Raw genomic sequence first — 18,238 nt, forward strand, 5'->3', positions numbered from 1 at the left:
TGTGTGTGTAAAAATGATATTGATAGTCTGATTTATATATATTTATTTTTCTCTGATATATAACATATCTATTGATATGTTTTATATAGAAATATAATGTCAATATAATTAGTGATATTCCAGTATTATATTATTATTATAATATTATATATTATAATTAGTATAATTAGTCAGTGTTTTGTTTATCTATCTAAATGTTTATATATAGCTTAATCATATACTGTCTCTTCAAATTACTCAAATAGTTGACTTTACTGCCACTATCTGCTTCTTGATCATATATTATTGTGTGTTCATATATGTGTAATGTGTGTGTTCACAGTGTTTGCAAAATACCCGTCTACAATTTAGGCGATATCAGAATATTCTATTACTGTTAATCCCACTATGAATATTAAAATGCGACGAACCATTTTTCCTGTATCATAGCAACATGTGTGACGTTTCCGGGGGGAACAAAACGTGAAAATCAGTTTACGATGGATTGTGTTGCCCATCAGCAGAGTCGGATGACCGCTCTAAGATGGCGGCTTTACGGCTCGTCAGCGCCAATAGGTGGTAGCGGTCGATGCGGCGTACTCTTTATAATGTCTATGGTTGGTGCTGCAGGCCTTCTGTGTTGCCACATTTGTTACATGTCTTGTCTCGTCTCTTTCAACTCGAAACGAAATTAATTTTGATAACATTTGAATCAAATGAATAGCTTTGATCCTACAGGAATAATACGAAGGAAGTGGTGTTCCGACACGGCATTTATTATGTGACATTTGACGAACAAGCAGCATATGGTGTTCCTGGGTTTGCGGGATATCCACAGCAAACATGGCAACCCGCTGTAAATCGACGTCACTGGTCTGCGGCTGCCAGTGAGTTTGCTGTTGCTAGCTTTTGTTCGCTGATCGATAATCTGGTTAACTAGCTGGTAGCGCATCCAGACACGGACACTAAAATGATAAAACCTTACATGTAAAAGTGAAGTGTTACACGGTGATCAGCCTGGTGAGTATTATCGGCTCGCAATAGAAGAAAGTAGTCGTGTGTTTGTGAGCTAACGCTGTACATGTGAGCTGATGCTCGGTGAGAGAAAAATGATCTCAGTTTGTTTACTAATTTGACATTCTTGACAAAAGATTTCAGGAGAATAAATCGTCTTTAAGTCGCTGTAAATTGTTAGATTATAGTCAGGGGCGCTTGTCGAGGATATTTGGTGTCAGCCACCAATATTGTTTGTGTTGGAAAAAAGTCATTCTTTTCCGTTTGTGTTGAAGTTGTTTGTTACGGGCTTTTACGTTTAAATTATGCTGTACTGGAAAATAATACATAGTAAATGTCACAAGGATGGTATTTTAATTATACAACTAGCAGTACGGCCTGTTATTTTTTTCTGCTTTAAAAAATTATGTTGAATACCCTGCAGGCATGTTTATTTTTACAAAAATGTCTCCATTTAGCAAACAATAATAAAAATACAGGGTTGAATATCTTTTTATTCTTGTATATTTTACTTTTTCCCCCCCTCCAGTTAATGCAGTGTTAATTGCAGGGAGATCATCCCCCCCCCTTTTGCCTGTTGTTTGATATTTATATGATTATATTCATCTAAAGTGTTTTAATGGCAGTTTTAGCTGTTTTGTTGGACCTATATAATGGTTTTGTGTGTGAAGTGACATTTGTAATGACTTGAAATGCTTTATTGCTGCACTTCCAACAGGATAAAATGTCTGTCAATGCAATACACATTATTGTACAGTGTAACGAGATAATGCTTGCAGCTGTTTAAATGTCCAAGGAATAACAAGTGTTCAAAAACCTAAATAATATAATGTAAGAGAAGTATAATGATAAACAAAGTAGTTCAGCAGTCTGAAGTGCATAAAGTAAAAAATAGTGCAGCAGCATGAATGTGCAATTCAGTAAAAATAATCACATTTTCAAAACTGTATTCATTCACTCATTCATTTATTTTTTGGAGCTTGTACCAGGGTATGAGGTGGGATACCCCCTTGACAGGCTGCCAGTCTATCGCAGGGTACACATAAGAATAATAAACAGTAAAGCAGTATTGCAGTGTGTGATATTAGATCTGTACAGTTAGAATGGATATTGCACCTGTTAATCTATAATTATATATATATGTGTGTGTGTGTGTCTATGTATATTGCCTCCAGAATGGATTCACAATGCTTCACTTTCCATGTTTTATGTTGCAGTCTCATTCCAAAATAGATTAAATTTTCCTCAAATTTATACACAATACCCCATAATGAGATTGTGAAAAGGGTTTTTTCCACATTTATTAAAAAACAAAAACAAAAAAACTAAGAAATCACATGTACATTAAGTATTCACAGTCTTTGTCATGAAGCTCAAAATTAAGCTCAGGTGCCTCCTGTTTCCATTGATCATCCTTGAGATGTTTCTGCAGCTTAATTGGAGTCCACCTGGGGTAAACTCAGTTGATTGGACATGATTTGGAAAGACGCACCCCTGTCTACATATAAGGTCCCATAGTTGACAGTCAGAGCGCAAACCAAGCTTGAAGTCAAAGGAATTGTCTGTAGACAGGATTGTCTCGAGGCACAAATCTGGGCAAGGGTACAGAAACATTTCTGCTTCTTAGAAGGTCCCAATATGCACAGTGACCTCTATCATACATAATGGAAGAAGTTCAGATCCACCAGGATTCTTCCTTGAGCTGGCCGCCCATCTAAACTGAGCGATCGGGGAAGAAGAGCCTTAGTCAGGGAGGTGACCAAGAACATTTATATAAAATATCAATGGAGGCCAGCAGGTGGTGCTGTGCAGAACAACTTAAGTAAACTTCACTCCCCAAGGTGAAAGGATCCTTGTCATTTGATTGGTGCTTTGTATGTCACATGACATGATTATTCATCCCATTTGCGTTGCATTGCATTTAGAGTGCAATTTAGTTCCATTTAGGCTGTAAATTTGGTTCCATGCGTTTGGTACCATTGCGCTCTGTACACGCACGCACGCGCACATACACGTGCACACATATACACAACGCATGCACACACAAAACAAATCCACTGCATGGTAAGCTGTCTGGAGGCTGTTAGCAGGAAGTTAGAATGAAAAGCTGGACTAATTTCTCAGATTTTTTTTTTCCCCTGCACTGAGGAAATACACAGTCCTTTTTTAGTAGTAGTACACACATGCACAAGTGCGTCCCTTTTGTGTGAGTGCACCCGCAGGACAACGACACAAGCAAGACGATGATTTGATTGAGCAAACTGACGTTGCTAGTTCTTCCAACACACACACACGCACACACAAAAATCCACTCCACTGTAAGCCGTCTGGATGCTTGAAGAGCTGTTCAGATGAAAAGCTGACATGATTTTGACATGACTCACTGCGGTATTGTATCACTTCCTGTTCCGGAGCACAGCGGTGTTTTGCTGTATCTGTTAGCTGTTTAATCTGCGCAGTTAGATTGATCTAGTTAACTAGATAACGATTTGTTTCACAGTGTAATCTTCATGTGCCTTAACTAAAGCACTCCCTCTGCCGAATCACCTCTAAATTATTTACACATTATTCACTTTGTGTGTTTTTAGGAATCCCCTAGCTTAGCGCAGCTACTAGCTCTTAGCCGGTTTAGCATGGCGGCTTCTCCTGTCTCTCCTGCACTTTTCTGCTTTGGGTGTGAAATGTTTAGTTATTCCTCGGCCTCCTTTAGCAGTAATGGTACTTATAATAAGTGTAGCTTATTCGTAGCTTTGGAGGCCAGGCTGGGCGAATTGGAGACTCGGCTCCGCACCTTGGAAAATCCTACAGCTAGCCAGGCCCCTGTAGTTGGTGCGGACCAAGGTAGCTTATTCGCCGTTAGTTCCCCTCCGGCAGATCCCGAGCAGCCGGGAAAGCAGGCCGACTGGGTGACTGTGAGGAGGAAGCGTAGTCCTAAAAAGAAGCCCCGTGTACACCGCCAACCCGTTCACATCTCTAACCGTTTTTCCCCACTCGGTGACACACCCGCCGAGGATCAAACTCTGGTTATTGGCGACTCTGTTTTGAGAAATGTGAAGTTAGCGACACCAACAACCATAGTCAATTGTCTTCAGGGGGCCAGAGCAGGCGACATTGAAGGAAATTTGAAACTGCTGGCTAAGGCTAAGCGTAAATTTGGTAAGATTGTAATTCACGTCGGCAGTAATGACACCCGGTTACGCCAATCGGAGGTCACTAAAATTAACATTGAATCGGTGTGTAACTTTGCAAAAACAATGTCGGACTCTGTAGTTTTCTCTGGGCCCCTCCCCAATCGGACCGGGAGTGACATGTTTAGTTGCATGTTCTCCTTGAATTGCTGGCTGTCTGAGTGGTGTCCAAAAAAATGAGGTGGGCTTCATAGATAATTGGCAAAGCTTCTGGGGAAAACCTGGTCTTGTTAGGAGAGACGGCATCCATCCCACTTTGGATGGAGCAGCTCTCATTTCTAGAAATCTGGCCAGTTTTCTTAAATCCTCCAAACCGTGACTATCCAGGGTTGGGACCAGGAAGCAGAGTTGTAGTCTTACACACCTCTCTGCAGCTTCTCTCCCCCTGCCACCCCCTCATTACCCCATCCCCGTAGAGACAGTGCCTGCTCCCAGACCACCAATAACCAGCAAAAATCTATTTAAGCATAAAAATTCAAAAGAAAAAATAATATAGCACCTCAACTGCACCACAGACTAAAACAGTTAAATGTGGTCTATTAAACATTAGATCTCTCTCTTCTAAGTCCCTGTTAGTAAATGATATAATAATTGATCAACATATTGATTTATTCTGCCTTACAGAAACCTGTTACAGCAGGATGAATATGTTAGTTTAAATGAGTCAACACCTCCGAGTCACACTAACTGCCAGAACGCTCGTAGCAGGGGCTGAGGCGGAGAATTAGCAGCAATCTTCCACTCCAGCTTATTAATTAATCAAAAACCCAGACAGAGCTTTAATTCATTTGAAAGCTTGTCTGTTAGTCTTGTCCATCCAAATTGGAAGTCCCAAAAACCAGTTTTATTTGTTGTTATCTATCATCCACCTGGTCGTTACTGTGACTTTCTCTGTGAATTTTCGGACCTTTTGTCTGACTTAGTGCTTAGCTCAGATAAGATAATTATAGTGGGCGATTTTAACATCCACACAGATGCTGAGAATGACAGCCTCAACACTGCATTTAATCTATTGTTAGACTCGATTGGCTTTGCTATTGTTAGACTCAATTGGCATTGCTCAAAATGTAAATGAGTCCACCCACCACTTTAATCATACCTTAGATCTTGTTCTGCCTTATGGTATGGGAATTGAAGACTTAACAGTATTCCCTGAAAACCCCCTTCTGTCTGATCATTTCTTAATAACATTTACATTTACTTTAATGGACTACCCAGCAGTGGGGAATACGTTTCATTACAGTAGAAGTCTTTCGGAAAGCGCTGTAACTAGGTTTAAGGATATGATTCCTTCTTTATGTTCTCCAATGCCATATACCAACACAGGACAGAGTAGCTACCTAAACTCTGTGACTGAGATAGATTATCTCGTCAATAGTTTTATATCTTCATTGAGGACAACTTTGGATGCTGTAGCTCCTCTGAAAAAGAGAGCCTTAAATCAGAATTGCCTGACTCCGTGGTATAACTCACAAACTCGCAGCTTAAAGCAGATAACCCGTAAGTTGGAGAGGAAATGGTGTCTCACTAATTTAGAACATCTTCACTTAGCCTGGAAAAAGAGTCTGTTGCTCTATAAAAAAGCCCTCCGTAAAGCTAGGACATCTTACTACTCATCACTAATTGAAGAAAATAAGAACAACCCCAGGTTTCTTTTCAGCACTGTAGCCAGGCTGACAGAGTCAGAGCTCTATTGAGCCGAGTATTCCTTTAACTTTAACTAGTAATGACTTCATGACTTTCTTTGCTAATAAAATTTTAACTATTAGAGGAAAAAATTACTCATAACCATCCCAAAGACATATCGTTCTCTTTGGCTGCTTTCAGTAATGCCGGTATTTGGTTAGACTCTTTCTCTCCGATTGTTCTGTCTGAGTTATTTTCATTAGTTACTTCCTCCAAACCATCAACATGTCTATTAGACCCCATTCCTACCAGGCTGCTCAAGGAAGCCCTACCATTAATTAATGCTTCAATCTTAAATATGATCAAACTGTCTTTATTAGTTGGCTATGTACCACAGGCTTTTAAGGTGGCAGTAATTAAACCATTACTTAAAAAGCCATCACTTGACCCAGCTATCTTAGCTAATTATAGGCCAATCTCCAACCTTCCTTTTCTCTCAAAAATTCTTGAAAGGGTAGTTGTAACACAGCTAACTGATCATCTGCAGAGGAATGGTCTATTTGAAGAGTTTCAGTCAGGGTTTAGAATTCATCATAGTACAGGCATAGTAAGGCACTGCGCTGCGGTGGTTTGAATCATATTTATCTAATACAACCCCTGGCAAAGATTATGGAATCACCGGCCTCAGAGGATGTTCATTCAGTTGTTTAATTTTGTAGAAAAAAAGCAGATCACAGACATGACACAAAACTAAAGTCATTTCAAATGGCGACTTTCTGGCTTTAAGAAACACTATAAGAAATCAAGAAAAAAAGATTGTGGCAGTCAGTAACGATTACTTTTTTAGACCAAGCAGAGGAAAAAAATATGGAATCACTCAACTCTGAGGAAAAAATTGTGGAATCACCCTCTAAATTTTCATCCCCCAAATTAACACCTGCATCAAATCAGATCTGCTCATTGACATTGAACCTATGTTATGACATTGACCCTATGTGTCTTTTTGCAAGGAATGTTTTTGCAGTTTTTGCTCTATGGCAAGATGCATTATCATCTTGAAAAATGATTTCATCATCCCCAAACATCCTTTCAGTTGTCCAAAATATCAACATAAACTTGTGCATTTATTGATGATGTAATGACAGCCATCTCCCCAGTGCCTTTACCTGACATGCAGCCCCATATCATCAATGACTGTGGAAATTTACATGTTCTCTTCAGGCAGTCATCTTTATAAATCTCATTGGAAAGGCACCAAACAAAAGTTCCAGCATCATCACCTTGCCCAATGTAGATTCGAGATTCATCACTGAATATGACTTTCATCCAGTCATCCACAGTCCACAATTACTTTTCCTTAGCCCATTTTACCTTGTTTTTTCCTGTTTAGGTGTTAATGATGCCTTTCGTTTAGCTTTTCTGTATGTAAATCCCTTTTCCTTTAGGCGGTTTCTTACAGTTCGGTCACAGACGTTGACTCCAGTTTCCTCCCATTCGTTCCTCATTTGTTTTGTTGTACATTTTTCGATTTTTGAGACATATTGCTTTTAAGTTTTCTGTCTTGACGCTTTGATGTCTTCCTTGGTCTACCAGTATGTTTGCCTTTAACAACCTTCCCATGTTGTTTGTATTTGGTCCAGAGTTTAGACACAGCTGACTGTGAACAACCAACATCTTTTGCAACATTGCGTGATGATTTACTCTCTTTTAAGAGTTTGATAATCCTCTCCTTTGTTTCAATTGACATCTCTCGTGTTGGAGCCATGATTCATGTCAGTCCACTTGGTGCAACAGCTCTCCAAGGTGTGTTCACTCCTTTTTAGATGCAGACTAACGAGCAGATCTGATATGATGCAGGTGTTAGTTTTGGGGATGAAAATTTACAGGGTGATTCCACAATTTTTTCCTCAGAATTGAGTGATTCCATATTTTTTTTCTCTGCTTGGTCTAAAAAAGTAACCGTTTACTGACTGCCACAATCTTTTTTTCTTGATTTCTTATAGTGTTTCTTAAAGCCAGAAAGTTGCCATTTGAAATGACTTTAGTTTTGTGTCATGTCTGTGATCTGCTTTTTTCTACAAAATTAAACAACTGAATGAACATCCTCCGAGGCCGGTGATTCCATAATTTTTGCCAGGGGTTGTAGATTACAATTTGTAAATGTAAATGGGGAATCTTCTTCACAGACTAAGGTTAATTATGGAGTTCCACAAGGTTCTGTGCTAGGACCAATTTTATTCACTTTATACATGCTTCCCTTAGGCAGTATTATTAGACAGCATTGCTTAAATTTTCATTGTTACGCAGATGATACTCAGCTTTATCTATCCATGAAGCCAGAGGACACACACCAATTAGCTAAACTGCAGGATTGTCTTACAGACATAAAGACATGGATGACCTTAAATTCAGATAAAACTGAAGTTATTGTACTTGGCCCCACAAATCTTAGAAACATGGTGTCTAACCAGATCCTTACTCTGGATGGCATTACCCTGACTTCTAGTAATACTGTGAGAAATCTTGGAGTCATTTTTGATCAGGATATGTCATTCATTGCGCATATTAAACAAATATGTAGGACTGCTTTTTTGCATTTGCGCAATATCTCTAAAATTAGAAAGGTCTTGTCTCAGAGTGATGCTGAAAAACTAATTCATGCATTTATTTCCTCTAGGCTGGACTATTGTAATTCATTATCAGGTTGTCCTAAAAGTTCCCTGAAAAGCCTTCAGTTAATTCAAAATGCTGCAGCTAGAGTACTGACGGGGACTTGAAGGAGAGAGCATATTTCACCCATATTGGCCTCTCTTCATTGGCTTCCTGTTAATTCTTGAATAGAATTTAAAATTCTTCTTCTTACTTATAAGGTTTTGAATAATCAGGTCCCATCTTATCTTAGGTACCTCATAGTACCATATCACCCCAATAGAGCGCTTCGCTCTCAGACTGCAGGCTTACTTGTAGTTCCTAGGGTTTGTAAGAGTAGAATAGGAGGCAGAGCCTTCAGCTTTCAGGCTCCTCTCCTCTGGAACCAGCTCCCAATTCGGATCAGGGAGACAGACACCCTCTCTACTTTAAGATTAGGCTTAAAACTTTCCTTTTTGCTAAAGCTTATAGTTAGGGCTGGATCAGGTGACCCTGAACCATCCCTTAGTTTTGCTGCTATAGACTTAGACTGCTGGGGGGTTCCCATGATGCACTGAGTGTTTCTTTCTCTTTTTGCTCTGTATGCACAACTCTGCATTTAATCATTAGTGATTGATCTCTGCTCTCTTCCACAGCATGTCTTTTTCCTGGTTCTCTCCCTCAGCCCCAACCAGTCCAGCAGAAGACTGCCCCTCCCTGAGCCTGGTTCTGCTGGAGGTTTCTTCCTGTTAAAAGGGAGTTTTTCCTTCCCACTGTCGCCAAGTGCTTGCTCACAGGGGGTCATTTTGACCGTTGGGGTTTTTACGTAATTATTGTATGGCCTTGCCTTACAATATAAAGTGCCTTGGGGCAACTGTTTGTTGTGATTTGGCGCTATATAAATAAAATTGATTTGATTTGATTTTTCACTGGACTGAGGAGCTACATGGAGTCAGTGCACAGCATCACCAGTTCATGTTGGACTTTAGCAGCAGTGGAACACCAAAATCTAAGTCCCTTTTCTGTTGTTTATAAATTAGTACAAATATCAAATGACAAGGATCTATTTTAGCCGTTATATAAAACAAATAATGGTTTTTACATTCTTTCAATGGAACAAATATTTAATTCGGTGAAAGCTGGAACATACCATTTAATGAGGGGACGCTTTCACCTCATGAAATACGAGGTCTATTAGAAAAGTATCTGACCTTATTATTTTTTTTCAAAAACCATATGGATTTGAATCACGTGTGATTACATCAGACATGCTTGAACCCTCGTGGGCATGCGAGAGTTTTTTCACACCTGTCGGTTACGTCATTCACCTGTGGGCAGTCTTTGAGTGAGGAGTCGCCCACCCTCTCGTCGATTTTTTTTTTTTTTTCTTGTTTAGGAATGGCTCAGAGACTGCTGCTTTGTTTGATCAAAATTTTTTCAAAACTGTATGGCACAACTGAGTGGACACCATTCGATAAATTCAGCTGGTTTTCAGTAAAAATTTTAACGGCTGATGAGAGATTTTGGTCTGGTAGTGTCGCTTTAAGGATGGCCCATGGTGCCTGACGGCGATCTGCGCTTCGAGGCGGCAGTGTCTCGCCGTTTCAAGTTGAAAACTTCCACATTTCAGGCTCTGTTGACCCAGTAAGTCATCAGAGAACTGAGAACTTTCAGAAGAAGTCGGCATGAGGAGTTTATTCGTACATTCCATTGTTAACGGACATTTTGTAATGAAAGAACGTGCGGGCAGTCGCATGTCGGGCCGGACCCGACCGCAGGGGGTCGCGACAGGAAAAACACCTCCGTTGAAAACCTTAACGGGCAAGTTGGAACATGCCCAAGCTGTTAAACAATTTCTCAGTTACTCACTTGTTGAAAGCCATCAAAAGCCGCCTGAATTTTACAAATGGTTTTCAACACGGAGGTGTTTTTCCTGTCGTGGCGCACACAGATTCACCGAGTCGTCACGGAAACGACTCGGCGAATTTGCGCGCACGTCTTTCATTACAAAATGTCCTTAAACAGTGGAATGTCCGCATGAACTCCTCATGCCGGCCTCTTCTGAATCTTCTCTGTTCTCTCACGACGTCCTGGGTCAACAGAGCCTTAAATTAGGATGATTTCAGCTTGAAACAGGCCGACGACGGCGCCTGGAAGCGCTGCAGGACGTCCCGCTCCATGGGAAGTCCTTACACAGACAGAAACACCCCATAATCTCTCATCAGCTGTTAAACTTTTCACCGAAAACCAGCTGAATTTCTCGAATAGTGTCCACTCGGATATTCCTCACAGGTCCAGAAAAAAGTTTGATAAAGCAACGCGCGCCGTCTCGAGCAGCGTGTGAAACAAAGGAATTCAGCCGAGAGGGCGGGACCACATCTCACTCAAGGCCTGCCCACAGGGAAATGACGTCACCGACACGCATGAAAAAACTCATGCATGCGCACGAGGGTTCAAGCATGATTGGTGTAATCGCATGTCAATCAAATCCATATAGTTTTTTTTTTTTTTTTTTTTATAAAACTGCCGGTTAGTTTTATAAGATACCTCGTATTTGTACCATTGAACTCAAACAAATTTGTAGAAATTTGTATAATATATCACACAATGTCTGTGTTGGGAATCAGTTTTTTTTTTTATTATTATTATTTTTATCATTTAGGTGTTTTTCTCAAGTGATACCTTCTTAGGTAGCATTACTGATAATTTTAGACTCTGCAGTTACACAAAAACAGAAAATCCTTATTTGAGAGGTTGGAATACAGGGACATTTGGTGTTTTGGGTTGTTGCAAAATGACTTAATTATTAATCATCGATTAAAATAATTGCGTTTTTATATGGATTGACTCAGAATTTACTTATTGTTTTCCAACAGTGTGGATATTTAATAACATGAAATCATCATTTTGCAGTAATTCTCTTGCTCTTTTTCCCTTTCTTTTCTCCCTGCTGTCCACAAATTAAAACTGTTGTTGTGGCTGGTTATTTCTGCCTGTAGCTTTCTTTTGATTACGGATGGGGGTCTTTCCTAGGTTTTTAATTTGGCAGCAGCTTGGTGGTTTTCCTGCCTACTTTTACTTTTTACTTTTTTTTTTTTTTTTTTTAGCTGTTATGTTGACACAAGTGGTTCCAACCCAGCTTTCTCAGCCCTGCCTTAACCAGTAGGGCTATTTTTACAGCCCTGGCATAAACCACTAATGGCAATCTGTATTGTTTTCTGAAAGACAGGCATCCTGCTCCAAGCCAGAACTAGTGATTTGAGCCCCATACTGTTATACGGCACCAGCCGGGGCTTTGGCTTTAATTACATCGTCTCCACCCATATCATGTCTTGTAACTCATATCTGTATTTTCTGTCCTCTCTGTCATTAAGGCTGAACTGGGACAGATCTGTGACCACACACATTCAGGATAAGGATTTTCTTCAGCCTATGATGAATACGAATCAGATTTTCTGTGTGTTTGTGTGTTTGCCCAAGGCAAACGCTCGATGTGTAACACAAATCTTTCCTCGTTGACTTTAGTGTATATACAGTCAGTGTATGATAAATATTTTTTCAAACTCACAAATGGTTCTATAAAACATTAAAAAATAAATATAATGAAATGGACATTATAAAAAGTTTGTTTAAAGGCTTTTATCCCTGAGTTGCCCGAGAGCAGTAATACCCAAAGCTGCTCTTTCTTTTAGCACACTCCAGGTGGGCTGCCACGTGCCTTTTACTAAAACCCCTGTCACACCTTGATGATTGAGCCAGCGTAGGCCGAGCATATTGAAAATGCTGGCATATGTTTAATAACTTATGGGTAAGTTTTGTATAAAGTTAAGAACACATTGATACAACCCCTGGCAAAAATTATGGAATCACCGGCCTTGGAGGATGTTCATTCAGTTGTTTAATTTTGTAGAAAAAAAGCAGATCACAGACATGACACAAAACTAAAGTCATTTCAAATTTCAACTTTCTGGCTTTAAGAAAAACTATAAGAAATCAAGAAAAAAAAATTGTGGCAGTCAGTAACGGTTACTTTCTTAGACCAAGCAGAGGGAAAAAAAATATGGACTCACTCAATTCTGAGGAATAAATTATGGAATCACCCTGTAAATTTTCATCCCCACAACTAACACCTGCATCAAATCAGATCTGCTCGTTAGTCTGCATCTAAAAAGGAGTGATCACACCTTGGAGAGCTGTTGCACCAAGTGGACTGACATGAATCATGGCTCCAACACGAGAGATGTCAATTGAAACAAAGGAGAGGATTATCAAACTCTTAAGAGGGTAAATCATCACGCAATGTTGCAAAAGATGTTGGTTGTTCACAGTCAGCTGTGTCTTAACTCTGGACCAAATACAAACAACATGGGAATGTTGTTAAAGGCAAACATACTGGTAGACCAAGGAAGACATCAAAGCGTCAAGACAGAAAACTTAAAGCAATATGTCTCAAAAATCGAAAATGCACAACAAAACAAATGAGGAACGAATGGGAGGAAACTGGAGTCAACGTCTGTGACCGAACTGTAAGAAACCGCCTAAAGGAAATTGGATTTACATACAGAAAAGCTAAACAAAAGCCATCATTAACACCTAAACAGAAAAAAAAACAAGGTTACAATGGGCTAAGGAAAAGCAATCGTGGACTGTGGATGACTGGATGAAAGTCATATTCAGTGATGAATCTCAAATCTGCATTGGGCAAGGTGATGATGCTGGAACTTTTGTTTGGTGCCGTTCCAATGAAATTTATAAAGATGACTGCCTGAAGAGAACATGTAAATTTCCACAGTCATTGATGATATGGGGCTGCATGTCAGGTAAAGGCACTGGGGAGATGGCTGTCATTACATCATCAATAAATGCACAAGTTACGTTGATATTTTGGACACTTTTCTTATCCCATCAATTGAAAGGATGTTTGGGGATGATGAAATCATTTTTCAAGATGATAATGCATCTTGCCATAGAGCAAAAACTATGAAAACATTCCTTGCAAAAAGACACATAGGGTCAATGTCATGGCCTGCAAATAGTCCGGATCTTAATCCAATTGAAAATCTTTGGTGGAAGTTGAAGAAAATGGTCCATGACAAGGCTCCAAACCTGCAAAGCTGATCTGGCAACAGCAATCAGAGAAAGTTGGAGCCAGATTGATGAAGAGTACTGTTTGTCACTCATTAAGTCCATGCCTCAGAGACTGCAAGCTGTTATAAAAGCCAGAGGTGGTGCAGCAAAATACTAGTGATGTGTTGGAGCGTTCTTTTGTTTTTCATGATTCCACAATTTTTTCCTCAGAATTGAGTGATTCCATATTTTTTTCCCTCTGCTTGGTCTTAAAAAGTAACCGTTACTGACTGCCACAATTTTGTTTTTCCTGATTTCTTATAGTGTTTATTAAAGCCAGAAAGTTGCCATTTGAAATGACTTTAGTTTTGTGTCATGTCTGTGATCTGCTTTTTTTCTACAAAATTAAACAACTGAATGAACATCCTCCGAGGCCGGTGATTCCATAATTTTTGCCAGTGGTTGTATATGTCGTAGTACGGCTAGGTGGTTTAAAAATTTTGGGCATGCACAAAATTTTCGACGTATGGCTCATACATCCTGCATACATGCGACATAAGTCGTAGATAAGTTATGCACACGCCCACACATGTTACTTTTAAGTCACTCAAAAGTCAAAATACCCAAAACTTATTTATAACCCATGAGTAACGTGCTGTGAACCTATGTGTAACTTATTTGACATGTTACCCATGACCACAGAACTTACAGAACTTGTCAGCTACGTATAATGGCATGTTGACAGCGATTGGTATAAAAAATAGGGTTTGGCAGGAGGAACCCATCAGTACTCTTCAGAGTCCATGGTAAACAGATATGCATGATTCAGCAAAGCCATGAGAATACCTACTAGCTGTCCTCCAACATCAGCAAGATCTCATGTCTTTGACACTGCACCTGCTGTGTGCCAACAGAGCCAGGAGAAGAAGAAATGAACAAAGGAGAAGGAACTGGGTCTGCCCATGGCCATAGCCTCAGCCACAAGACTTCTTGCCAGCAGAAGTTTGTTTCAGCATGACGGCGATGTTGATCCTTCAGGCAGCTTGACACTTGCAGGAATTTGATCCCCACAATTCATTGTGCCAGTGTGTCCTGCTTTGTCCTGCTGGATGCCACCCTATATAAAATAATCATTTCGTACCTGATGACGCATTTGTTCTCAGAACTTGGCTGACGAAACCATTCTCTCATCACTCCCAGAATCACAGAGAAATTATCTACAGCTGCAGGGTGTCTCGTGCATGTTATGCGATGGAGAATGCATTTGGAATCTTATTTATTATATATATATATATATATTATAATGGCTTAGTTAAATGGTTGCATTTTCATTCCTTCCTATAAGTTAGATAATGTATTTAAGTTATGTTTATGTCGTCATAATCGTTCAGATGCCCTGCACGATGACATGCAGTGTTTTCAAATAGGCTGTGCGATCTTCATGACTAGTTCATGAAATTAATGCGTGCCAGAACTTTTGAACATTTCAAAATTTTCTTTGTGCATTGTCATGCTGCCGTGCACAGTTCATGCGTAGTCTACAGCCGTTTTCGAAGTGCTTACTCACTAGCACGGCACAGTCCGCACCAGTGCGGGGAACAAATTTGTGTAAGTGTCGATTTATAGTGTGATCGCCATGTGCTTATCAGTGATACACTGCCGTATGCTTTGCATAAGTGGAATTATTGTGCGCAAGTTGCGTACGCTGGCAACACGATACTCAGTCGTTGGTGTAAATTCATTGAAATATTATATACAAGTTCAGAATAAAGGTCCCTGTTCTTCCCCCAGAAGGATCGACAGCCTTGGTGAAGGAATTCGGGCCCCCCCTTCTCATCTACCCCCCTCAGCCTGCTGTTGCCTCGCAACATCAGACTTTACACACGCGCACACGGACAGAAACTGTCAGACTTTACACACACACAGACAGAAATTGACAGAAATTTAACTCATCGAAGGCAGTGCGGTTTTTACTGCTGCAGCCTTCAGCCCCCAGGCTGGGCGGCGTGGGCCCCTCCTGCTGCGGACTACTTCAAGTTCAGTGCACATAAACAATGTCAAATGTATATGTGTTGTCTTTAATTTTGATGTGTGCCATTATTACGGTAAACAAGTAATAATTGTGGATTAATTGCTGTATCTTGTCTGAGGTAATTGGAGTGTAAACGTAATTGCCCTTTTTTGGGATCAGTAAAGTTGCCTGAAGTCTAAATACGACATGTGTATGTCCAACTGGTTATGAATACGCTATGTATGCATCCAACAGTGGGGGAAGAAAAATTCAGTGTATGTCAGCATTTTTAATACAGTCGGCATATGCTGGAAAAATTGTCAATGTGTGACAGGGCCGTAAGGAGTGGCTCTCGTCTGGCTACTCTACCATACAGACCTGATTGGTGGATTGCTGCAGAGATGGTTGTTCATCTGCAAGCTTCTCCTCTCTCCACAGAGAGCTCTGACATCGGGTTTTTGGTCACCTCCCTGACTAAGGCCCTTCTCCCCGATCACTCAGTTTAGACGTGCGGTCAGCTCTCGGAAGAGTCCTGGTGGATCTGAACTTCTTCCATTTACAGATGATGGAGGCCACTGTGCTCATTGGGACCTTCAAAGCAGCGAAATGTTTCTGTACCCTTCCCCAGATTTGTGTCTCCAGACAATCCTGTCTTGAAGGTCTACAAACAATTCCTTTGACTTCATGCTTGGTTTGTGCTCTGACTGTCAATTGTGGGACCTAATATCATGGCCAAACAACTGAATTTACCCCAGGTGGACTCCATTTAAGCTGTATAAACATCTCAAGGATGATGAGTGGAAACAGGAGGCACCTGAGCTTAATTTTTAGCTTCATAGCAAAGACCTTGAATACTTATGTACATGTGATTTCTTAGTTTTTATTTTTAATAGATTTGCAAAAAAAAAAATTCACATTGTCATTGTGGGGTATTGTGTGTAGAATTTTGAGGAAAAAATGAATTTCATCCATTTTGGAATAAGGCTGTAACATAACAAAATGTGGAAAGGGTGAAGCGCTGTGAATATTTCCAGGATGCACTGTACACAGAGAATGGGCAGTGGTGGCCTTGAACTGGGACAGTCGCATCAATCCACTGCTTTTGTTTATAACAATTTCATTAATTGTCAGAGATTTGTCACACCCCTGTCATCTAGTTTATCTGTCACTTAAAAAAAAAAGTAGGCAAAATTCCAAACATTCTTATCTTGAATTAAATTATATCTTTGGGCATCAGATGATGTTTTTGGGCATCACAGTTGTGGCCTTGATTCTGTTTACTTGTGGTCTTATCTGGCACCATGACCCTCGAACTCAGCATTGTGAGTTGTAGAGACGGATAAACAATTGCATTCGATATATTGTATTTTTCCCCAAAGTCAAGACTTTGTGAATGTCACATTTGCCTGAAATCTTTCAGTGAGTTATGCGAAAGCTCAGCAATAAAACTGACCCGCTGACTTTCAAGAAACCTAAACTTTTCACTGCTAAGACAAGTTACAAGGGGCTGGTTGAAAATTTTTGCCTCCTATGTCAATAACAAACAATTCTTGTATCAGTCGTGTATTTGCTTAAAACTTTGAATTTTCTCTGTCAAGCAGTGATACTTTTCCACGTAGGACAAGTTTTTTTTCTTCTCTTACATGAATAAATTAGGTGTATTGTCTCTGTATAATTGACGCATCATTAGTGTATTGGTGTTCTTTCAGTTTGTAGAAAAAAGCAGAGGGTGAAAGATTTGTGTATTCTGCATTTGTTGACTTGTGTGTGGGCGGGCCTTGTCGTGCTGAATAATTGCTTTTTTTTCTTTAACTAATCCACTTCTAGCATGTATGCAGCTTTTGCAAAGTGTCCACAAATTGGTCGGAGTTGACCGTGCTGCCGTGTTCCAGAAACACTGAGGACTATGCCATCATCTCAGGCTGCTATAGGGCACCCCCTGAGGGCCAGGCCATGCAGGCTTGCCCTTCAAACTCCTCCCACTTCCTGACTGCATTGAAACCCGCACAGGCATCACCACAGACAACATTCATTTGTCCATAATGTTTGCAAGTGCACACAACCCTCCACTATGAGGAATTCAATAACAGCACATCGTTTCAAACGCACGTCCATGTACATCGCTTTTTTGTTGTTGTTTTTACCAACTGCTGTGCGCATGTGTTACCTCGAAGGGGATTCTACAGAAGCGCAAAAACCGTTTTGGTTAGTGATAGTCAAAATGTGATGGATTATTCTCTTACAAGATTGAATCACATTGGAGGCAGAAACCTTTCAGCCGGCCCTCTTTTTTTCCTTTTTTTATCAACAAGTATGTGCTTGTTGATTGTTGTGTTTTGAAGATCGATGATCTCTGTTGATCTGGTATAACATTTGGAGGCTTTGCAGGAAGGAAGGCTGCCTGATTTTTGCCTGTGAGCTGAAGTCACCATGAAGCTGCTTTTCATGATCTCCTACGTAGAGTTTGGAGAATTTGTGATTGTGTTCATAGTCGATTGTTTTTGTCTCTGATTTTGTGACCGGGCTGTCCAAGCCTTGGGCCAAAGACAAATGTTCCTGTAGCTACCATATCCATTTTGATGGAAAGGAGGACAGAGAGGCGTGTGTGTTGAAGTGTGGCATGTCACACGTGTTTCAGGTTGAGCGTGTTTGTTTGCTTTTTGGCGTATCTGCCCTTGAGACATACTGTCGTTCTGTCTTTTGTGTGATGGATTGCATAGCACCA

At 40.2% G+C, this 18,238-nt stretch overlaps 1 protein-coding gene across 1 annotated transcript in view; it reads left to right on the plus strand.

Annotated features, from left to right (window-relative positions):
* The first annotated feature begins 768 nt into the window (after positions 1–768).
* The window catches only part of mbtps1 (membrane-bound transcription factor peptidase, site 1), a 50,519-nt gene continuing 33,049 nt past the window's right edge, over positions 769–18,238 (plus strand). The window contains exon 1 of the mRNA XM_034177268.1: positions 769–999. The gene's annotated coding sequence lies outside the window, so the exon portion shown is untranslated. The remainder of the gene's footprint in view (positions 1,000–18,238) is intronic.

This window comes from Thalassophryne amazonica, chromosome 8, assembly GCF_902500255.1.
Source record: "Thalassophryne amazonica chromosome 8, fThaAma1.1, whole genome shotgun sequence".
In the NCBI taxonomy this organism is placed as follows: domain Eukaryota; kingdom Metazoa; phylum Chordata; class Actinopteri; order Batrachoidiformes; family Batrachoididae; genus Thalassophryne; species Thalassophryne amazonica.